The sequence below is a fragment of the Lutra lutra genome, chromosome 7 (genome assembly GCF_902655055.1).
Source record: "Lutra lutra chromosome 7, mLutLut1.2, whole genome shotgun sequence".
Lineage (NCBI taxonomy): Eukaryota > Metazoa > Chordata > Mammalia > Carnivora > Mustelidae > Lutra > Lutra lutra.
This window is the reverse complement of record NC_062284.1, coordinates 83011679-83037052: the sequence shown is the minus strand read 5'-3', so window position 1 is coordinate 83037052 and position 25374 is coordinate 83011679. Positions and strand designations below refer to the sequence as shown.

The window sequence follows — 25374 nt, the reverse complement described above, 5'->3', positions numbered from 1 at the left end:
GTGGTACCTGCTTATTTGTGGTTATTTCAATGAAGTGCCAACAGATGAAAAGATCAGGGCAAAGGAGTTAAGGAGCATCCCTCTAAACCAAAAATAACAAACGGTCAAGTTCCCCTAAGTAAGATGTTGTGGATCCCTGCAGGTTTAGATGTACATAATTTAAAATACTTATATAAAATACTTATATAACAGCCCCTCTCAGAAAGGCTGGCTATCTTTAGCAGTTTTCCAAACTTCATCATGCTCTTCAGAGCCGAATACCTGTGAAGCTTCCTGATATTTGGCATTTGGTGTAAACTCTTGTGTGAACCGAAGCTTCCTCACTTCCATTTTCTGCCATCTGGAGGATAGGGAAAATGAAATAAAGACCCCCAAATGTCTGGTTCTGTTGCTGGGGGTGGGGTGCACCCAAGGTATTAAGTTATTCCAACAGCAGTAACGTAGGATATCGACACATCCTCACTGTCACAGCCTTTGTTGAAAAGGATTTCCCTGACCTTTCCTGTAACCAGCAAACAAATAAGCCCTCTCTCTCAGTGGGAGAGAGGCACTGGTCCATTAGATCATTAAGCAGTTCTATTCAGATACCCCCCATTCTCCTGTCCTTGGCCCTGAAAAGGGAACTGGCAGCGGTCCAATCAGTCAGAGAAAAGGCAGGCAAATGTGATTGCATACAGGATAGCTTGAAATGTCGCAGCAGGACCGACGTCGGGGAGCAGACAGCACTGAGGGGAGGACGTGGCGCTACATGAGGGGTAGTGTTCCAACAACGGAAGGCTGGTGTTTCAGTCTGCCAAACAACGTAATGACTCACCCAGGCAGGAAAATATTACCACCATGGGGATATTTGGATCGTCTCGGTCTGAGAGTAATTAGGGACTAAACTACGGCAGCATGCTCCAGTGATGAAATGAGAAAATAAGCAATACCTCCGTCAAGTTCTGATTGGCGTGTGGTAAATGAATATGGGCTTCTATCATCACTGACCACAAACTAGGAACTTGCAGCAGATTGCCAGAATGGAAAACTATTCCTACATTTTTTTGAAATAAGACAGCACTCAGAGTGTACGTATGCATACATGTGCGCACGCGTGCACACACACACATTAAAAAAACACAGTGAGGTGAAAAAATGTTACAGTTGGCAGAAAGAGTTCTAGGGAAAATCATTACCACAATTATATAATTCATTTCTAGAGCAGGCATTTGCTCATCCTGAAGCTTTTTCCATCCCTAATTACACTGTCTGCAAAGGGGGGAAAATGAGTCCAGAATGGCAAATGCTAACAATATCATTTTATTAATAAGAATGATATACTATCTCCAAAATAAAAAGCACATGTGTTTAATGAATTTAGGTAATAGAATTATTTTACTTATTAGTACCAGTTGCACAAATGTAAATTCTCTGGCAAAGAGGACAAATGTTAATTTTTATTTCTTTGTATTTTCAAATTGCAGACAATTTGTATTCATTAGACAACATAAAACCTCTTTTCCCTTATAATTGTAAAGTGACATTATAATTAAATTGGATCACCTCCGCAGCATCTGCAAGTTAAAGAATCACTTACAGGCCGGTTGGCCAAAGCTCAGGCACATTAAACCACAAACAGAGTTGCACATCAATAACCCTTCATTGCAATGGCCAGGTCAGAACCTCAGTCATGCAGAGAGAAAAAGATTATTCAGCCTGGAACACCCGAGAAGGTCAGTAATAAGAATGTCTTCTCAGATGAGCCCTCACCAGATTCTTTCAGAGTCCTCTCCCTGAAACCTGAGCAGCCACTTGTTTGACTTCCTTCCTGGAGGCTCCCTTCCCTCTCCCTGCCTCCCCCAAGAATGCATTCCTATGGTACCATTCTCCCCGAATCAGAATGAGGGGCAGACACAAATTATCTCTCTTCTCAATATGAACAACCTCTATTAGGCCAGGTTAATAAACTCTAATAGATGTAAGGGCTAATACAATATTCAGCTATTGACATAAACATAAATATAAATTTCAAAGAAAATAACCTACTTTAGTAAAACTACCTGTGCAATAAAAATTAATGAACTCCAAATGATTCTGCACATCTCCACCAAATTGCATTTTCAGGCTCACATCTTCAGGACATGCTGGGTGGTTTGATGCATTCCCACAATTCATCTTCCTGCTAAGCCAATTTTAATTTAAATGCAATTAAAGGCTCAAAATGAACATTATGTATTAGATAAAGCCCTGAATCTGCAGACTATCATAAATATGATTTTCACAAAAATTAATTACAAGCCATTAGGGTACAAGTCATCTTACTGCAAATGTTGAGTTAAATTGCAGAATTAGTTTGTTCGTTCCATTAAATGTTAAATACTGATTTTGAGCTTTGTACCAATTTAATATCACTAGGTCAGTTTATGAGAAAGATGCTATTTATAGATAGAACTTTAAAAGTATCTTACCATGTCTCACTAATGAAATCAGAGGCCTTCTTGGAAAGAAATAAAAATAACCTGAAGTGAGTTTTGATCAAATATTAGGAGTATTAATTTTCATGTGTTGCTATTTTGCTTCATCCTGTATCACAGGTTCAATATTCATTTTATACATTGTTTTTTTTTCCTTCAGATAACTATTTCACTTTTATTTTGGCTATCACTTAAGAATATAGGAGAATACTACAATTGTGTTTAAATTAAATATATAACGCTGGCCTAGCAAACCCAAAACACCCATCCTACCTACCCTACTACTAGCCAAGGTATTGTAAATAAACCAAGAACCAAACATCCAAAGCTATTCCTTGCCATGAATTTATAAATCCAAAGAATATCAGTTACACAAGAAGTAGCAAAATTTTTCTCAACTTGAACTTTTGGTGGATGTGTTTCCCAAACAGGCAATATGGTTATTCCAGTATAATATAAACTTACTGGTGGGAAGAGTTTGGAAAATCCAAGGAGACCCTGCAGCATTTGGTGTCCTACAGACCAGTCATTCCATTAAAAATATGGAGTGATGTTTTGAAAAGGCTACAGGACCGGCATATAGTTGTAATCAATTTCTTTATTTCCAAATACTTATCTTAAAAATATTTCTCCCACATACTATTTAGTTGTATTAAAATATAATCAGAAGCTACCTATGCAAATTTTTTTAATCAAGCATAGCTCCTGACATTCCAAAAAATCAGGTTCTTTGTAAAAACATCATTCACAGTAAAAACAAAATAGATTCTAGAAGAAAAATGACAATTCCCTTTTCAGTTGTAAAGTGAGAACTTCCTACGTAGATTAAAGTCGGTGGCTTTTACACTGATTTCCACAGTGGCAGGTATTTCATTAAAACTGTATCTGTCTTAGAAGATTTAGGTAAATTTGGCAAGTAAGTTACTCTAATTACTTTCTTCTCTCTGATTGAGTAAATATAGCTAATTTAGGAGGCAAAGCAACTGAGTGATCACTTATGAAAAAAGTAACTACAGTGTTATTTATTTGGAATACAATAATGATTCAAGAAGAAAGATAATTCCTTCCCTCCATCCATTGGATTAGCCTTAATGCCCCATTTCAAAAACAGAAATATTCAAAAACAGAGATACCTCCTTATAACAGTTCTCTCTAGCTCGTAAATCCTTCCATTTCTCCACGGCAATGTGATTGTTTGCCTAGTTACTTACAGCTTTTTGTCTACTTCTACTTCCAGACACATCCACACCAATTTCTGGACATGAACAGATAACTATTAAGGAAGCAGGAATCATGTGATGTGATGGAGGTGTTGGGTAACACTTTGGTGGTAATAATTTTGCAATATTTAAGTGTATCAGATCAATACTCTGTACCCCTTAAACTTACACCATGTTTTAAGTCCATTATATCTATCCAGTTTAAAAAACCTGGGGAAAAAAATCAGATAACTACATACGTAATGGGAACTAAATATTTGTAGCTGTCCAGGATGTCTGAAATTCTGTTAATTTCAAATGAGACAGTGAGGATTCCTTCTTACCTAGTGTCTCCATAGATGTGCAATTTACATAATGATTTTATCAAGCCTGGGAACATTTGTTAAAAGAGTTATTTCCAAATATGGGGAGGTGTTATTATGCAAATTGAAATAAACACACATATAATCTCTAACATTAAAGTATTTCCTCATTGCTTATTATTATACTAAATAAGCCTAGTTAATACCATTTTGCTACTTAGAAATGAGTATTTTAAGCTAAAATGGTAATAGCACCGATAATTTCTCTGAGCAAAAGCTCAAAAATTAACAATAGGGTCAATGTTCCATATGTAGTCCTGAGAAAACATACCATGTTTTGTTTTTAGTCCAAATGCTTTATGGTTAAAAGGTGACATGAAATAAAAAGTATGTAAAGATAAAAATCCAAGCTCCTAGATATCATTCAATCACACATCCATATCCTGCCATTTTGGCATACTTGCTAAATTCCATAGGTACTATTATAAACAGACAAGGGTTGTGTTTGAGGACTTGCTGTAAGATTAAGATGATACTGTAAAACAGGACTCAAAGTAGAATAGTTTGAATAAAATCATTTGAATAATTTATTCTCTGTATTTGAAACAACTAAAAAATAGTTTAAAAGAATAACTGAATTCAACTGCCATAGAGGATTCCAATCATCTCACTAAATATGCCCTATAATCATTAGCTATACTTCAAGTTCCACATTAAATCTTATGAAATGTTCCCAATAGCAAACTCTGAAGCAGAGCAGCTGAGGGGTTCTCTCAAGACCTTGAAATGAGTCATAAATAAAAGTGAGAATCAAAACTCTGTGGCAAATTCCTGTATTCCTGTTCAATAAATAACTGTGATGTACATTGTGTTATACAGAACTAATGTATCGTTGAACACTACATCAAAAACTAATAATGTACTATATGTTGGCTAACTGAATAAAAAAATTAATATATAATCAGAATTAATTAATTAATTACTGTCTTTGACAACAAAAGAACAAAACCAGTTACTGGAATTTGAGTTATGTTACTTTGTTTATTCAGCATGACTACTGTTCTTCCAAAAACAGTATGGTGATACCCACAGGATATATCACTTCTTTTCCCCAAAGCATCTGTCTCCTAATGCTATGAATAGCTACTTTGAGACAACGGCTTTTATTTGCTTTTCTATTATTTATTATATCACCAATCTACTTTTGCTATATTCAGCAACTGCCACCTCTCATTATTCCCAAAAGGTCTTGGAAAAATCCAGAAAAGAACCTAGAAATGAAAACACTGTAGATCAGAGGAGGAGTCAAGATGGAGGAGGAGGAGCAGACTGAGATGACATCAGGTAGCAGGAGTTCAACTAGGTAGTTATCAAACCATTCAGAACACCTACAAACCCAACAGGAGACCGAAGAAAAGAAGAGCAGCAATTATAGAAGCAGAAAATGGGCCACTTTCTGAAAGGCAGGACGTGCGAAGAAGTGAATCTGAAGCAACAGAAAGATAGACTGCGTCAGGAGGAGCCAGCTCCCAGCAAACAGTGGAGCAAGGGAGCAAAAAATCAGAACTTTTTAAAAAGTCTGCTCCACTGAGGGACATCGCTCCAGAGGCTAGGCAGGGTGGAACCCTTGAGGGAACAGTGTGGTCTCAGGTCCCCCAGGGTTACAGAAGGATTGGCGGTGTCTGAGTGTAGCAGACCTCGCAGGTATTAGAGCAGGAAAGCCAACTAAAGAGATGGAGCAAAGGAGTGCACTCTCAGCTCCGGGTTACCCTAAACTGTGATCTGTGGCACAGTCGGACCACTTCTCTTTGAGCAGGGACCTCACAAGTGGCAGATCTGGGGACTCACCTTTCTTCTCTGGAGGCAGGAATCTGCTGGGTTTGGAGACTCCAAACAGGGCTCTGTGCCAGAGACAGAAATGCTCGGTCACAGGCAGGGTGAACTCAGAGAGAGGCCCGAGACCAGGGAGATGGGAGTGATTGAGCACTTTTCTCCGAGGGCACACCAAGAAGTGGGGTCCTGAGCTCTTGGCTCCTCCGGGCCAGAGACTGGGAGGCCGCCATTTTCATTCCTTTCCTCCAGAGCTCTGTGGAAAGCATTCAGGGAACAAAACCTCCCAATAGTGAACCCGAGAGGATTACTTAGCCCGGCCCCTGGCAAGGGGAGTGCAATTCCACCTGGGGCAGACATATGAGAATCACGGCAACAGGACCCACAGAAGATCAGCAAGAACATGCAGCCAAGACCAAGCTGACTAATCAGGGAGAACAGCGGAATTCCAGAGGAGGAGAAAGCAAGCATGGAATTCATGGCTTTCTCCCCATGATTTTTTTTTTTTAAAGATTTTTATTTATTTGACAGAGAGAGATCACAAGTAAGCAGACGGACAGGCAGAGAGAGAGGGGGAAGCAGGCTCCTTGCTGAGCAGAGAGCCTGATGCAGGGCTCAATCCCAGGAGCCTGAGATCATGACCTGAGCAGAAGGCAGAGGCTTAATCCACTGAGCCATCCAGCTGCCCCTCCCCATGATACTTTAGTCTTGCAAAGTTAATTAACTTTTTTAATTTTATTTTTTTCTTATTCAAATTCTTTAACTTTTCCTCTTTCCTCTTTTAACTTTTTTAAACTAGTTTATCTTAACAATACCTTTCTAAAAAAAAAAACCTCTTTTTTAACCTTCATTATTATAGTCATATTTTATCCTTCATTGTATCTGACTTTATTTTTTTGTATACATACAGGGTTTTTTCTTATAAAATATTTGGGGATATAATTTCTTCCAATAGATCAAAATATACCCTAAATCTAGCACATGGCTTTGTTCTAGTCTCCAGCCTGAGCAAATTCTTTCCACTTTCTCTTTCTTTCTTTTTCCAACCAACTTATCAATTCCTTTTTTAGATTTTTTTTTTATTTTCATTTTACAGTCATATTCCATCCCTTCATCATGTTTACTCTTATTTTGGTGTATATATATAACTTTTCTTTCTTTAAAATTTTGGGAGGTAGTTTCTTCTAAGAGACCAAAATACACCCAAAATCAAGTGGATGGCTCTGTTCTACCCACCAGTATGTATGTATGTATATATGTGTATATATATATATATATATATGTACATATATATATATATATATAATTTTTCTAATTTCGTTTTACCTCCTTTTTCCTCCTCCCTATTTGGGGTCTCTTCTGATTTGGTTAGCGTACATTTTTCTGGGGTCTTTGGCACCCTTTTAGTATTTTATTCTCTCATTCATATATTCCTATCTGGACAAAATGACAAGGCAGAAAAAAGAACAAGAGGCAGTACACAAGGCTAGGGACCTAATCAATACGGACATTGGTAATATGTCAGATCTGGATTCAGAATGACAATTCTCAAGGTGCTAGCTGGGTTCGAAAAAGGCATGGAAGATATTAGAGAAACACTGTCTGGAGAAATAAAAGCCCTTTCTGGAGAAAAAATAAAGAACTAAAATCTAACCAAGCTGAAATCAAAAAAGCTATTAATGAAGTACAATAAAAATTGGAGGCTCTCACTGCTAGGATAAATGAGACAGAAGAGAGAATTAGTGATATAGAAGACCAAATGATGGAGAATAAAGAAGCTGAGCAAAAGAGAGACAAACAACTACTGGACAAATGACTACTGGACCACAACTACTGGTCAAACGACTACTGGACCACAAGGGAAGAATTTGAGAGATAAGTGATACCATAAGACAAAATAACATTAGAATAATTGGGATTCCAAAAGAAGAAGAAAGAGAGAGGGGGGCAGAAGGTATATTGGAGTGAATTAAAGTGGAGAATTTCTAATATGGCAAAGGAAACAATTATCAAAATCCAGGAGGCACAGAGAACCCCCCTCAAAATCAATAAAAATAGGTCCACACCCCATCATCTAAGAGTAAAACTTACAAGTTTTAGTGACAGAGAAAATCCTGAGAGCAGCTTGGGACAAGTCTATAACATAGAACGATAAAAATATTAGATTGGCAGCAGACTTATCCACAGAGATCTGGCAGGCCAGAAAGAACTGCCATGATATATTCTGAGCACTTAATGAGAAAAACATGAAGCCAAGGATACTATATCCAGCTAGGCTATCAATGAAAATAGAAGGAGAGATAAAAATCTTCCAGGACAAACAAAAACTAAAAGAATTTGTAAACACCAAACCAGCCCTAGAGGAAATATTGAAAGGGGTCCTCAAGCAAGGAGAGAGCCTAAAAGTAGTAGACCAGAAAGGAACAGAAAAAATATACAGTAATAGTCACCTTACAGGCAATACAATGGCTCTAAATTCATATCTCTCAATAGTTACCCTGAATGTAAATGGGCTAAATGCCTCCATCAAAAGACACAGGGTATCAGAATGGATAAAAAAACAAAACCCATCAATATGCTGTCTGCAATAAACTCATTTTATTTATTTATTTTTTAAAGATTTTTATTTATTTGACAGACAGAGATCACAAGTAGACAGAGAGACAGGCAGAGAGAGAGAGAGAGAGGAGGAAGCAGGCTCCCTGCTGAGCAGAGAGCCCAATGTGGGACTCGATCCCAGGACCCTGAGATCATGACCTCAGCTGAAGGCAGGGGCTTAACCCACTGAACCACCCAGGCACCCCAGCAATAAACTCATTTTAGACCCAAAGACAATTCTAGATTTAAAGTGAGGGGGTGGAAAACAATTTACCATGCTAATGGACATCAAAAGGAAGCTGAGGTGGCAATCCTTTTATCAGATCAATTAGATTTTAAGCCAAAGACTATAATAAGAGATGAGGAAGGACACTATATCATACTCAAAGGGTCTGTCCAACAAGAAGATCTAACAACTTTAAATATCTATGCCCCTAACATGGGAGCAGCCAACTATATAAACCAATTAATAACAAAATCAAAGAAGCACATCAACAATAATACAATAATAGTAGGGGACATTAACACCCCCCCTCAGTGAAATGGACAGATGATCCAAGCAAAAGATCAACAAGGAAATAAAGGCCTTAAATGACACACTGGACCAGATGGACATCACAGATATATTCAGAACATTCCATCCCAAAGCAACAGAATACACATTCTTCTCTAGTGCACATGGAACATTCTCCAGAATAGATCACATCCTGGGTCACAAATCAGGTCTCAATCAGTACCAAAAGATTGGGATCATTCCGTGCATATTTTCAGACCACAATGCTCTAAAGCTAGAACTCAATCACAAGAGGAAAGTTGGAAAGAAACCAAGTACATGGAGGCTAAAGAGCATCCTACTGAAGAATGAATGGTTCAACCAGGAAATTAAAGAAGAATTGAAAAAATTCATGGAAACAAATGATAATGAAAACAAAACTGTTCAAAATCTGTGGGCCACAGCAAAGGCAGTCCTGAGAGGAAAGTACATAGTGATACAAGCCTTTCTCAAGAAACTAGAAAGATCTCAAGTACACAACCTAACCCTACACCTAAAGGAGCTGCAGAAAGAACAGCAAAGAAGCCTAAAGCCAGCAGGAGAAGAAAAATAATAAAGATCAGAGCAGGAATCAATGAAAGAAAGGAAGAAAAAAAGAAACGAAGGAAAAAAAAACCAACAGAACAAATCAACAAAACTAGGAGTTGGTTCTTTGAAAGAATTAATAAGATTGATAAACCCCTGGAGGTGCCTGGGTGGCTCAGTGGGTTAAGGCCTCTGCCTTCGGCTCAGGTCATGATCCCAGGGTCCTGGGATCGAACCCCACATCAGGCTCTCTGCTCATCGGGGAGCCTGCTTCCCCCTCCCTCTCCGCCTGCCTCTCTGCCTGCTCGTGATCTCTGTCTGTCAAATAAATAGATGAAATCTTTAAAAAATAAAAAATAAAATAAAATAAATTAAAAAACCTGGCCAGACTTATCAAAGAGAAAAGAGAAAGGACCCAAATAAATCAAATCATAAATGAAAGAGGAGAGATCACAACCAACATCAAAGAAATACAAACAATTATAAGAACATATTATGAGCAAGTATACACCAGCAAATTGGACAATTTGGAAGAAATGGAGGCATTCCTAAGGACTTATTAACTACCAAAACTGAACCAGGAAGAAATAAGGAGCAGACCCATAACCAGTAAGGAGATTGAAACAATCATCAAAAATCTTCCAACAAACAAGAGCCCAGGGCCAGATGGCTTCCCAGGGGAATTCTACCAAACATTTAAGGAAGAATTAATACCTATTCTCCTGAAACTGTTCCAAAAAATAGAAATGGAAGGAAAACTTCCAAACTCATTTTATGAGGTCAGCATTACCTTGATCCCAAAAGCAGACAAAGACCCCATTAAAAAGAGAATTACAGACTAATGTCCTTGATAACACAGATACGAAAATTCTCACCAAAATACTAGCCAATAGGATCCAACAGTACATTAAAAGGATTATTCACCACAACCAAGTGGGATTTATTCCAGGGCTGCAAGGTTGGTTCAACATCTGCAAATCAATCAATGTGATACAATACATTAATAAAAGAAAGAACAAGAACCATACAATACTCTCGATAGATGCTGAAAAAGCATTTGACAAAGTACAGCATCCTTTCTTGATCAAAACTCTTCAAAGTGTAGAGATAGAAGGTAATTTCCTCAATATCATCAAAGCCATCTATGAAAAACCCACAGCAAATATCATCCTCAATGGAGATAAACAGAGCATTTCCGCTAAGGTCAGGAACACAGCAAGGATGTCCACTATCAGCAATGCTATTCAACATTGTACTAGATGTCCTAGCCTCAGCAATCAGACAACAAAAGAAATTAAAGGCATCCAAATCGGCAAAGAACAAGTCAAACTATCACTCTTTGCAGATGATATGATACTTTATGTGGAAAACCCAAAAGACTCCACTTCAAATCTGCTAGAACCTGTATAGCAATTCAGTAAAGTGTCAGAATATCAATGATATCAATGCACAGAAATCAGCTGCATTTCTATATACCAACAACAAGACAGAAGAAAGAGAAATTAAGGAGTCCATCCCATTTACAATTGCACCCAAAACCATAAGATACCTAGGAATAAACCTAACCAAAGAGGCAAACAATCTGTACTCAGAAAACTATAAAGTTCTCATGAAAGAAATTGAGGAAGACACAAAGAAATGGAAAAATGTTCCATGCTCATGGATTGGAAGAATAAATATTGTGAAAATGTCTATGCTACCTAAAGCAATCTACACGTTTAATGCAATCCCTATCAAAAGACCATCAACTTTTTTCAAAGAAATGGAACAAATAATCCTAAAATTTATATGGAAGCAGAAAAGACCTTGAATAGCCAGAGGAATGTTGAAAAAGAAAGCCAAAGTCGGTGGCATCACAATTCAAGCTCTATTACAAAGCTGTCATCATCAAGACAGTATGGTACTGGCACAAAAACAGACACATAGATCAATGGAACAGAATATAAAGCCCAGAAATAGACCCTCAACTCTATGGTCAACTAATCTTTGACAAAGCAGGAAAGAATGTCCAATGGAAAAAAGACAGTCTCTTCAATAAATGGTGTTGGGAAAAATGGACAGCCACATGCAGAAAAATGAAACTGGACCATTTCCTTACACCACACACAAAAATAGACTCAAAATGGAGGAAGGACCTCAATGTGAGAAAGGAATCCATCAAAATCCTAGAGGAGAACACAGGCAGCAACCTCTTTAATCTCAGTCACAGCAACTTCTTCTAGGAACATTGCCAAAGGCAAGGGAAGCAAGGGCAAAAATGGGACTTCATCAAGATTAAAAGCTTTTCCACAGCAAAGTAAACAGTTAACAAAACTGAAAGACAACTGACAGAATGGGAGAAGATATTTGCAAAAAACATATCAGATAAAGGGCTAGTATCCAAAATCTATAAAGAACTTATCAAACTCAACACCCAAAAAACAAATAATCCAATCAAGAAATAGGCAGGACATGAACAGATATTTCTGCAAAGAAGACATCCAGATGGTCAATAGGCACATGAAAAAAGTGCTCCACATCAGTTGGCATCAGGGAAATACAAATCAAAACCACCATGAGATATCACCTCACACCAGTCAGAATGGCTAAAATTAACAAGTCAGGGAATGACAGATGCTGGCGAGGATGCAGAGAAAGGGGAACCCTCCTATTGGTGGGAATGCAAGTGGGTGCAACCACTCTGGAAAACAGCATGAAAGTTCCTCAAAAAGTTGAAAATAGAGCTACCCATGACCCAGCAATCACACTACTGGGTATTTACCCTGAAGATACAAATGCAGTGATCTGAAGGGGCACATGCACCCATATGTTCATAGCAGCAATGTCCACAATAGCCAAACTATGGAAAGAACCTAGATGTCCATCAACAGATGATTGGATAAAGAAAGTGTGGTATATATATATATATATATATATACACACACACACACACACACACACACACACACACACACACACACACAATAGAATACTATACAGCCATCAAAAGAAACGAAATCTTGCCATTTTCAACGACATGGATGGAACTAGAGGGTATTATGCTTAGTGAAATAAGTCAATCAGAGAAAGACAATTATCAGATGATCTCCCCAATATGAGGAATTTGAGAGGCAACATGGGGAGTTGGGGGGGGTGGGGAAGGAAAAAATGAAACAAGATGGGTTCAGGAGGGAGACAAACCATAAGAGACTCTTAATCTCACAAAACAAACTGAGGGTTGCTGCAGGGAGGGGAGTAGGGAGAAGGTGATTGGGTTATGGACATTGGGGAGGATATGTTTTATGGTGAGTGCTGTGAAGTGTGTAAACCTGGCGATTCACAGACCTGTACCCCTGGGGCAAATAATACATTATATGTTAATAAAAAATTTTTTTTTAAATAAAGCACTGTAGATCAATTCTGATTAGATAATACTGTGTAGTGATGGTTCTTTAAAAACCTAATGGATATAGGCTGAGCCTTGATTTTTTTAGAGTGTGAATAAGAGAAACTTACATGGTAAATGTTTTATAATATTTGATAATAGTGTTTCAAATGATCTAAGATTCATAACAGATTTCTTCAAGTAGATGAACTTCCAGGTAAGTTCTAATTTTCCTCTGTTAAATATAAATCTGCAATTGACTGTTCTTTTATGTTAATTGTCCTGACAGTTACTGTGGTATTCTCTCTGTTGGTGCACAATATCCTACTCACCATTAAAAAATCCAACGTTAATATCTGGAATTAAGTTTCTAAATTTCAGCACACTACTTTGAGGATAAAAAGAGGAAGTTATCTGAGAATTACGTTCCAAAGTACATCTTGTACAGGTAAATACAATTCCTAATGGCCAAACATCATCAAACATAAATAGTTTTTCCAGACACAGTAATTAAGAAACCATTTTTAGAGGTGGCTCAGCTTGATGAAGGTCATAGATGCTGACCATTTTTCTGATTCTGAAAGCAAAGAATATACAGACTTAGTAATAAATATGAGGAAGCTTACAAGCACTTTGAAGCACTACCACACCATCTCAGGCCTCTGTCATATAGAGGAAGACTGTCCTATGTGGAAATATGAAGTGAGAAAAAAGTCATGAAAACCCAGGTGGTTTTTTGTTTGTTTTTCCATAGAAATTTCTATGGATTTCTAACCAGATCATCACTGTGTAGGAACTAGCATCAGTTACCACTGTCACTAGTAGCCTATGTAGTAATGTAGATCATTAGTGATAATGAAGGCATTTCTCTGGAACTCTACTTCAATTTGGAGTACATTAGTCTTATAAAAGTTTAGGTCTATGTTTTATTTTTATGACTTCCTAGTGTATTTTCAACTATCCTCTTCTAAATTCTAAAAATAATTCTCCCTTTCGGTTTCTTTCATCAACTTCTTTCTACAGTTTGATGCATAGACTCAAAATGATCATTGAATTTCACCATTTTTCCACATGTTACAATTCATTCCAATTTTATTCTGGCTACCACTGACCCTTGTTAATTTCTGAATTCCCATCCATCATTTTTTTGAGTTTCACTCCGTTCCCAACTGCAGGACTAGATACATCATTACTCTTTCAGACCTTAACCTATTCCTTTCACCACGCTCCAAGATTTCTGTTTAGTGTTTTATTGGTTTCTGCTGAGTGTTTCTATTCAGTGTTTTCCCCCATTCTTAATTCCTTAAAAATGACACTTGCTAGTACCAAAAAAAAAAAATTGGTTTTGCATCTGCCTACATACCAGTTGTTACATCTAAATCTTCCCTTCCTAAGACCTCTTCAAAAATCTATTTCTGTTCATTAACTTAATCATTATTCATTTATTCAAAACATTTATTGAGAATCCAATTGGATCCTGAGAATAAGTTGGTGACTGAAACACACACAGTGCCTGCTTTCATCTAGCCAATAGCCAATAGACAGTGCATGAACAGGAGAGAGCACACCAATGTTCATTTACAAATTATGTTGGAAATAAATCAATGTTCACTTGGAACAACTGTTGGTCCATTTCCTTTAGATTATATGATAAGATATTCATGTAGTTTTAACAAAGTTAGTGCCTATCAATAAGTCATGAGAAAAACAATGATGAGCATTCAACCACTAAAATGAACATGCCTATTGATTTATGACCTAAGAAAATGAATTCTTCCATGTGTTAACACTACTATGGTACTTGGAGAACTAATAGTTTATACTGCAGATCTGTATCCTCTCTGGTATTATTCCTGTACTTTTAAATATCTAAATTTCTTAACCTAAGTGTTTTAATACTACATATACTAAATATTGCAAATGCATGTGAACTTGTTCACAAACGTTCATGCAGTTGAATCAAACCCAAAGGACATGCGAACATTCAAGTTGTCCAAGAGCACCCATCAGGCTCAGCTTCGGGAGCTCTGACGGAGCTTAACAATGACCAGAAGCCTCACAAGTCTTCCCACTGTATCCTGTGTTTGTTAACACGATGGTAGAATTTTAAAGTTCCTCGAACTCAAAGTGGAATGTACTTTTTATGCTTCAAGTAGCATGCCAGGGTAATTTAAGGAATAACGTTTTAGATACCAACAGCTTTATTAAATCTCAACAATCAACATTCACTATGATAGTTAGGCTGATATTACACAGTTGTTGTTGAAAGCAAGCTTTGTTTTACCAGCCCAACTTCAAAAGATGAAAAGCAATAATCAGCACCATGTACAGACCTTAGATTCTTCAAGTTCAAATCCAATTTTGAATTATTTCCTAAATGTATTTGGAAGTAAGACTTTTATGGCAATCCAAACTATCAAACATTTTCCACATACAAAATACTATCCTAGATATTCCTTAAAATGCTCAAGCTGCTAATCAAATTTATACTCAAATCTTTGAAAGCTTTTTAATCACACACACAAAAAAAGATTTCCAAAGTCACTTTAATTAAGATACTGTAAGTGGTCTTGCAGGGTTACCTGAAATATTGGCAAATCTTGTCTCTCTTCAAATTTAAAAGTTAACCTCTGTGCTATGGTTCTGAATTATCTTTTTTTTTTTTAAAGATTTTATTTATTAATTTGACAGAGAGAAATCACAAGTAAGCAGAGAGGCAGGCAGAGAGAGGGGAGGAAGAAGGCTCCCTGCTGAGCAGAAAGCCCGATGTGGGGCTCGAACCCAGGACCTGGGATCATGACCTGAGCCAAAGGCAGCGGCTTAACCCACTGAGCCACTCAGGCGCCCCTAAACTGACATCTTTTGCGCGACAGATGACACATGTGTTTGGTGCTACCAAAATTGTTTTCTACTCAAAAACCACCATATTGAACTGAACAATTGCAACAATTCATTGAATGGCATTGAGTCATGTTCCAAATATTTTCTTAGATCTTAATTTTATTCTATTCATAAGGAAAACGTGCTTTAGAATCCCACGTATTTTATCTTTGCTTCCCTCTCCCATCCCCACGTGGCCCTGCCACTTCTCTCTCACTTTCTGGCATTAAAACTCTTCTAACTGAAATAGAAGATTTACCTCAGAACAAACTTAAGCACACACACACAATCCAACTCAGCTGTTTTATTCAGGGATTCAAATAATGTCAGCAAGATCGAATTTCTGTCTTCAGGTTTTGCCTTCCACTGGATGGGCTTCAAGCTCAGGCTCCCTGAGTGGTAAGATGGCTGATGACCCTGCCAAAAACTTATGTTCTCAGGTTCAAGTGCAGAGAAAAGCATTTTCTTCCAATAGTCTCAGCAAAGTGCTTTTCTTCCAATAGTCTCAGCAAAGAGCTCATAAGTGTATCGCTAAACCATTCAACGAGACATACTTGGGGTATCCAGAGCCCTACCTGCAAAAACTAAATCACAGATCTATTCCCAAGATCACACGTGGAAACCGCGCTACCTAAATGAAGGGGCTTAGATGTAGGATAAGCATAGCACCTCAGAGGAAAATTGTGATACTGATGTTATGAGGAAAGCGGATGCACATTAGGTGGCCCAAGTAACATTTTCACTCCGATTCTCCAGTTTATCATCGGATTATGCACACGGAACTATGGCAGCTACAGAAATTCTGTATTTGGGTTTTAGGGTATGAATCTACCGGGAAGGATAGGAGTGGCCCTGTCATAAATTTTCATTTGCATAGAAGGCCCACTGTTTTCACTTAAATTGCATACTAACTTGGGGGTACCTGGGAGGATGCAGCTTATAAAAGGAATATATAAAAGGAATACCCCAGGCCATCCCTTGAAGCAGTCACCATTCCAGGATGTGGTTAAGATTGGTAAATAGGAAAAGAAGGAAGGATCCGTTTCTTTTTCTGTTTTTCTGGTTTTTCAAATTCTAGGTATCATGCGTAGTTAAGAAATACAGTCAGATTATAATTAATATTTATTGCCTTTGTTCATTTATATAGAAAAAATCTTCACAGCTCAGACAAATGACTATTAAACTAGATTTCTGCCTATATGCTATCTCCCCAGAATCCTTTAAAATAAAGAGTTTGCTGCAACTCTGCATTTAGCACATACCCAAAGACCAGATGGAGAGGGTAAAAAAAGGATAGGACAGAGCTTGTCAAGAGGAAAGGGGTTAACGAGAGGGAGAAATCAACATTTCTTTGTTCTCAATATATTGATTTATTCATATAAAGTAAATTGGAGAGCGAAGTTAGAGTAATTTCTAAAACTGGTAGAAAGTTGATCAGTCTTGAGCAGGCAAAAAATGTCACTAAAGAGCAGTCTGAGGAAGCTTTCCCCAAAACTTCATCTATAAGAGCTAATTGGGGGGAAAAAAATGAACATCTGGGTGGTTTAGTGGAAACCACAACAGACCTTTTACTGCAGGAAGTGCCTCAGAAATATTAATAACCAATTGCTCCCTCCACTGCACCGTGTGTGATTAAAGCCCCAGTTGTGCACCATTACAAGGCCAGCGTGAAAGGGGGGGCAGGAAGGGACTCATCAAAAGCCCCTGGAACCTTGGAACAGTTGAAGTGACACTCCCTGCGATGATAAATGACGTCCATCTCACAGCAGTGGCGGCAGGCACAAGGCTCCAACACCAGCGAGCTAGCGAACTCAGAAAGCTCTCTTGAAAGAGTTGGAAATGTCAATGCTCCCATTTCCTCCTAATGGAAAGAAGATTCTTTCTATATGCCAGCGGCAGGGTTCCTGACAGCAAGACCGAGGAGAACCCAAAATATTTATTTTAGTAGGTTGGTGTTGGTGTGGTTTTTTTGTTGTTGTTGTTTATTTGCCCGTAATAGCCACGAGTCAAATTACTGAAGATCATGGTTAGAATTTGGCTTAACCGTGAGCAGTGTTTCTCGTGGAATACATAGCCAGCATTTCCAAGGGTAAAGGAATGATAAATGAGAGGAGAGGGGAGAGAGAGGGAGGAAATAAAAATCTTCCTTTATTCATGATGGGAAATAGGGACTTTTATTCTATGGTTTTTCGTTACATTCTGAGTAACAGTATAATCATTTCCAGATAATAAAAGTTACTTATTGGGAACTTATGATCTATATGGCATAAATCTAAATGCTTTGCGTGTATTGCTGTTTATGTTCTCAACAACCCAAAGGTAGAGTTCCTCCCTTCACAGATAAGGAAAGCGAGGCAACGAGAGTCAGTTGGGTAACCGGCTCAGTCAACATTCAGTAAATGGCCCTACTAGGATTAGAAGCAGACAAAATGTATTTCAAACTTATGTTCTCAACACATTTGTAGAGACTATAGCTTTATCCTGTTTATATATGAACCGAAAAAAAAAAAAAAAAGAAAGAAAATGAAATTGAGAAGATTTCTACTCAGAACTCTGTAGCTACCATAATACACCTCTGTGGTTGTTTGTCTCTTCTCCAAACTTCGCAAATCTGGATACTGGTCTCTGATCTAGGTGGAATCCCCACACCCAGATATAATTGTGACATGGTGGTGGTTTCTGGCTCTCCCCTCCACACACTCATCTGTTAGGACTACATTACTGAAGACACACAGAACTTCACTGGGCTGAAAAGATTCAAATCAAAACCTTGAATTAACACCAGGAAAGGAATGTTGTAAAGACACGGATAGGGAGACATGGAAGAGCCTGCATTTATGAAATACAATCTCTTAGGAGAAATGTTCACTATCAAGGAAGGTATGTGTGTTTATTGGGGTCTATGTGTATACGTGTACATACATTGAATAATGGATGTATATATGAGAGGAGGCACTGAAATAACAACATCTTCAATGGAGAAAAAGTATCTCTTATAGGAATTGAAGTTTTCACGTATGTCTTTAAAAAAGGGCCTATGGGGGTGAAGAACAGAAACAAAGTAGAAGCCACAGCAGTAGGGCAGGGTCAGACCATGCTTTCATGGTAAAGACTGTAGACAACCATAGCTTCTGTACAAAGAGAAACTGCTGAAACCTTTTCCATGAAGTGCTTTTCTGCTCCCTGGGCTACACATAGGCTTTCTGTCCTTTCAACTTCAGTTACACAAAATTTTCATCTTTCTTCTGACACCATCGCATTCTACTACTTTGTTTTATGGTTATTTGTGAACACATCCCTTTACACATTTTTCTTCACTTAGCACCTGTACAGCATACTGCCTACAGCTCTTCAATAAATGTTATCTTACTGGATTACTGATCCATAGTTGAATGATCAAAGATTCTTTTACTTCAAACTATCTGATGACTGACAAATCTGGGTTTTTTTCATATACTGCCTTAACACTCTAACTTCTTAATTCTGAACACTTAACTTCTTAAATCTGAACACTTAACTATTGCTGGGAGCAAATTATTTTTACCTCTTGTACTTGACCATAAAGCAAGTTACAGACTTAAGTATTTGGATTTTTACATCTGTCTTTTCAGTTAATTTTATCCTTTTGTAATCATAAGATCCTTTCCTCTTATCCTTTTCAAAGTAACTTTATTCCTCACAATAAATTCGCCTTTGCATATATTACTCAGTTTATATTAAGATTTCCATCATATTATTTAACATCCCTTATCAAAACTGATCAAGGAAGCATTATTTACTATAGCCAAATATGAAAGCAGTCCAAGTGTCCATTAACAGATGAAAGGATAAAGATGTGGTATATATGCACCATGGAATATCATTCAGCCACAAAAAGAACAAAATCTTGTCATTTGCAAGAACATGGATGGATCTAGAGAGTGTGATGCTAAACAAAATAAGCCATTCAGAGGAAGACAAATACCATATGATCTCATTCACGTGTGGAATTTAAGAAACCACCACTACAACAACACCAAAAAAAAAAAAAATGAATAAAGGGAAAAAGAGAGACCAAGAAACAGACTGTTAACTATAGAGAACAAACAATAGTTGCCAGAGGGGAGGTAGTTGGGGGGGGGAATGCGTTAATAAAGTGAAGGGGATTAAGAGTACACGATGAGCACTGAGTAATGTACGGAAATGCTGAGTCACTACCTTGTACACCTGAAACTAATACAACACTGGATGCTGACTACACTGGCATTAAAATTTTTAAAAGATTGATTAAGGAAAAGCTGGTTCCCATCCTAAGCATTTTCTATTTTGTTTTTCCATCATTATATTCATTAAATCATTACTTGAATAATCTTTTTTTTTAAGTTTTTAGAACATTTTAATACTGTCACATTGCCATCAACATTTTTCAGAATAAGGAGCTGCTCAGTAAATCTTCACTGAGAAAAAAGCAAAGAAGGGAAAGAAGGAGGGAGGGATTTCACCATCTCTTCACATCCACCTTCAGCTTCGATAACCTTAAAGTAAGTTTCACAATAACTCTTGCCCACACTTTGGAATTTTTAAAAATGTGTTCTCTAATTCATTGGATCCCAGTTTTCTTTTCTACATCCTAAGGTTTTTAACCATTAAAGAGAGTAAAAGAGTAAGAAGCATGCTGGAGAAATAAGGAGAGTTGGTCAAGAATGAGAACATGGCCATGGCCATCTCCCCTAGGAAGAGATGATCAACTTGGAGGAACCAACTACTGGAATATCTGATGGATCACCAGAGTGGCTACTGAAACAATGGGCATCGCAGGTGCATTCTGAATGCCACCTACCAAGCACGGCGGCAGCATCACTAAGATAACTTCTTGGTCTTCTTTATATCCCTCTGCATCTATCAATATAACCCCATTAATTGTGGTAAGCTAAAAATTTCTCACTCTCGAACCCCAACGTAGTCTGTCTTTCAGCAAAATATATCCTAGAAAATGCATGAGGAGCCTTAGACTGGGATTACCAGAATTCACATACTTCAGCTGTTTAGAAAACATACCCCCATGAAAGGGAGAATAAGGAGGAGTTGTGTCTGGACCTCTACTCTGATGTCCATCAAATAACAAGCATCTACTTGGTCCTATTTGCTTACGCTTTTGGGCAAGACATTTTTGCAGGAAGTCTCCTCAGCTTTAATACGATAGTAAAAAACACAAATTGAAAACCATCAACTGGCCAACCCTTTTCTTTTTACAAAACAAATCTTTTTTTTCCTGTAAAAAAAAAAAATTCAGGAGATATTTAAAATAAATAAAAAAACATCTGGGTCTGTATTTGTAACACAAATGTATAGGGTTATCTCTTGTGTTACTGTGTGTGTGTGTGTGTGTGTGTGTGCACGTGCACATACACGTGCACACACGTGTGTTCTGATGACAGAAAGGAATATTTAAGAATGAAAATCCAGCCATACTGGCCACAAGGAAGATCTGCCATCTGAAGGGAGGAGTCCACATATCCAGGCAAGGATTCCCAGGGAACATCAAGGTTCAACAGAGCCTAAGTCTAAGGGCTTCCTGAGTGGAAAGTCTATTACCCTCCCTAATTCAACAAAGAACCATCATGTCCTCTGGCTGCAAAGCAAAGCATAAAGTTTGCAGAGGGAGCTGTGCTTTATCGCTCTGTGTAATGGGCAGCCTGTGTTTTACTGTTAAGCCCAGTGCTTTTTCAAATGGATGCTTTTGAAATACTCCAGAATGTAAGTTCATAAAAAGAGAGCATACGTATAATAAGCATGCTGACTGAATAAATAAGAATACTCAATGCCCCAATGCCCATGCCTATAATACTACATGAGGCAAGTGGTACGAAATACTGGTGCTGTTTTCTGAAATGCATCCTTCTCGAAGTATCAAAGAGGGACCATAGTGGACAAACACTGCGAGGCACCATCTCTCATCTATGTGATCCTCCTCCCAATCTTAGGAGAACCTAGAGTGAGGGAAGGCTTTGACCACCTGGCCATTTGTCAGCTAGGGCTGCCTCCAGCAGAAGTCAGGCCCAGATTTAAGGGAGATGATGGCAACATTATTCCATAACACCTTCCAAGTGTTATTACAAAATGACAATATTGTTTTTAACCCATTTCCCTTAACCAGATTGACAGAATTACAGGTTGACATTATTGTGAAATTTTATTATGTATCATGTTAACTGTGCCAGTTTGATTAGCCTTGATTGACAGCCTGTACCTGAACAGAAAGTGAAATACCTCAAAAATATAAAACCAGCAAATCTTGCATGACTTTCACAATAAACACAATCTCTAGCTAATTTAATTTTTAACTAACTAGGAATTTCCTCCTAACCTCATTCTATTAAAATTTCATTTCTTTCATCCTCATCTTGAGGCTGCAGCTCGAGGAAAATAAATCAGGCAGCAGTTATAAAATCACTGTTGGCTTTCAGAGACTTTAAACGCATTAGGAACAGGCTGCTTGCCTACCGCGGCCCTGCCCTGCATTAGCGTCAGAGGAAACAGATGCACCTCAGACCTGGCATCCCCACACAAAGCCTCGGCTGAGACTGGAGGCCTTTAAAAACACAATATAGGAAGCCAGGAGCCAGCACCCATCCTCAGCATCACCAGACCTCCTCAATGCTTCTCTCTTACAACATCCTCATCTGTTACCCACACAGAAGTTGCTAGACTCTGAAACACTGGACTTGAAGACAGACTGCCTAGTAAATTTAGCAGAGGGGCTGGACTTTCCCCTCCGGCTCTGTAGGGTGAATCAGACCTACAATTCAATCGAGAATAAGACTGGTTATTTCCATTTACCTTGCAGATTAAAATCATTCACACTGCAGGATCTGGACATACTAAGAGGTGCAATTAGCCACCACTACCAGATTCCACTGGCCACAGGACTTGCAAACACTCCTGTACAAAAGTGCACCAGAGCCAAACAGTCCCCAGGACTCAAGAATCTGCTTTACTTCATTCTTTGTATCTCTTTGGAAATCTGCAACAATTATCCTGCCAGTTTAAAATTACTGCATCACACAGGGATTATTCAGATGCTTCTCTATTCTGTTCTCTGTTGCACAGAGTAGAGACATGAGGTTTCTACAGAATGAGTCCCTGAGCTCTGTGGCAAATCAGATTCAGAGCACAAAGCGTCCACTTAAAAGCAAGCCACCTATAAAAAATCCAATTTTTTTCAATCTCTTTTTCTTTTTAACGTGGATGGTCCATCAAGGAGGTTTTGGTTATTATTCTTATTTCCTGGGCAAACAACCAGTTGATTATCCGATTGGCAGGAAGGAAATGCGACTGTCGAGAGGCACTGGGGCATAATTTGGTAACACACCCACACAGCCTGTTAGCATGAAGCCTATGTGTCCGTTTACTCATACATACATTTGAACTTAATAAATTTGTTATTAATCCCATCAAGTGTACATTGACACAGAAGAAAAACATGCTTAACGCCACTTTCTTGAAGATTCTGTGTGCTTCGGGCTAGTCGCTCCCTAGCTTTGCTCTCTCCTAGGGGTCCCAACTGCTTCTTCCGATTGGTCTCCTCTACGATCTGTTCCACACCCAGACAAGTAAAATATAACTCTGAGATAGAAAGCACGCTTGCATTTCCAGGATCTATTTTCTAGAGTTTGGGTTTACCCTGATACTCTGAACTGTGAATATTACCTAGACCCTCAGGCTAATAGTCTCAGCAAGTAGCATGAACGCAGACAATTTTAAAAGCTCTGATAGATATGCTGAAGGTTTTTAGAATGTAAAACTACACATATATTGAGTCTGTCCTTTTCCTGATGGGATTGGTCATGAAAACGCAGCTCCCAGAAAGCGGTGGAAAAGAGTTCAAACTCCACCTCCCTTAAGAGGGTGTCCAGTAGTACAAAAGACTCCATCTACTGGGAAACTCAAGGCTGTGTAGGGCAGATGGGTTAGGCAGGAGTTCCTGGGTTGGAGGGGGGTGCACTTTGATGGAAAATACCACCAGGCAAGAAGGACCATGCCAGTGTCAGGCAACAGTGCACAGTGACAGGGAGTTGGCAAGGGCAGGTTATCAAAGTCATCACGCTGGGTGTCATGAAAGCCATGGTGTCATCCCCATGGCTTTCCAGGGTTGGAGCGGCACCAAATTTTATATATATGAGTGAGATAAAGATCAATACTTATATAGAGATACAGAGATAGATGTTTGTCCATAGCTATATGGAATGCATGTGTGCACACACACACATACATATATATATACTCACACACACAAAAGCGACATTGTGGTAAAAAACAGAGGTTCTGGAGTAAGAGAATCTGCATGCAATCCTGGCTCCAAAACTTACTAGTAATATACTCTGTGCAAATAATTTAACTGCTTTAGCACCCCAGTTTCTCATCTGCAAAATAGTAATGATGGAAGAGATTATAAGGATTTACGTGTAATGATCTATGTGAAGAACTTACCATATTAGTTGGCACAACCCCAATATTAAAAAAAATGGCTATGTATCATTATCTCTCCCCTTCAGTAACTGGGGAGACATAGTTATGTCTATGAATGGTATCCTAATTTCATGAAACTCTTCTTTGATTTCACCTGTTCACTCAATAAGCACTAACTGACCACCTGCCACATGCCAGACACTGCACTAGGGGCTATTGATTTCATCACTGAACATTCCCCAGGTTGGTTCATTCTGGACTCAGGTTCTATAAGGACTCGAAATGTACAAAATGTCATTTTGAAATTGTATTGCCACATTAATAATTTCCATATAACTACCTCTGAACAATCTGACCCATCCTAGGCAACGTATATAACCTGGATAAGAAGACGCCAGATGGCTTGTGTGGACTCTTAGAGTGTACTTCTCTGGGGAAAGAGAGATACTCAAGGAAGGCTGTCCTGAGTCACCAAACGTTTAGTGCACAGAGGAGGTATGTATAAGGCCCAAACGTACATGGCCCAAAACAGATGAGAAGTCACTGTAGGGCACTGCTACAGAGCTCGGACTCTGGAACGGTCACTGAGGGCTGCGGCACCCACACCAAGCAGGCCTGGCTTCCCCACATGCACCTGTGCTGAGCTGTGCAGGTAGCTAACCTCTCCCCTCCAGTTTCCTGTTCTCGGCTAACCCATGTCAGAGGGGTCTACAAGGAGCAAGTGGAAATGATTGTAAAGTCACCCACACATAACATGTGATCAGTGAACACTAGCTACTGTTACTAAAGGATATGTTTAGTCCCTTCACAAAATTGATTTCCTCTGAAAGGAGAAAGAAAACAAAACTCTGCCTACACGAAATTACTGGAAAACACAAATACATTGAAAAGTACAAAATCATAGAACAAAATACTCAATTTGGTGGAAGATTCATGCACTCAGTTCAAGAAGCCCTGAGTTCCAGTGTGATGTGCCACCGACTAGTTCTTCAGCCATACATTCGTCTTGAATCTCCCTTACCTTCCATTTTCTCATCTAGAAAGGAAACCCCTTTTAACTCTACATTTGAATCACATCTCTAAATTCAAAGGGAGCCAGAGGAAGGGTATACTGGTGAGTCTGGGCTTGAAGCACGGAGTAGGGTGGCCTTGGACTTACACCTAAGTATTGAGAGAGACACTCAGGTAGAGGTCAGAGGGC

At 38.5% G+C, this 25374-nt stretch overlaps 1 protein-coding gene across 2 annotated transcripts in view; it reads right to left on the bottom strand.

Annotated features, from left to right (window-relative positions):
• Positions 1-25374, bottom strand: part of NPAS3 (neuronal PAS domain protein 3) — an 866185-nt gene that overhangs the window by 497612 nt on the left and 343199 nt on the right. The window lies entirely within an intron of this gene.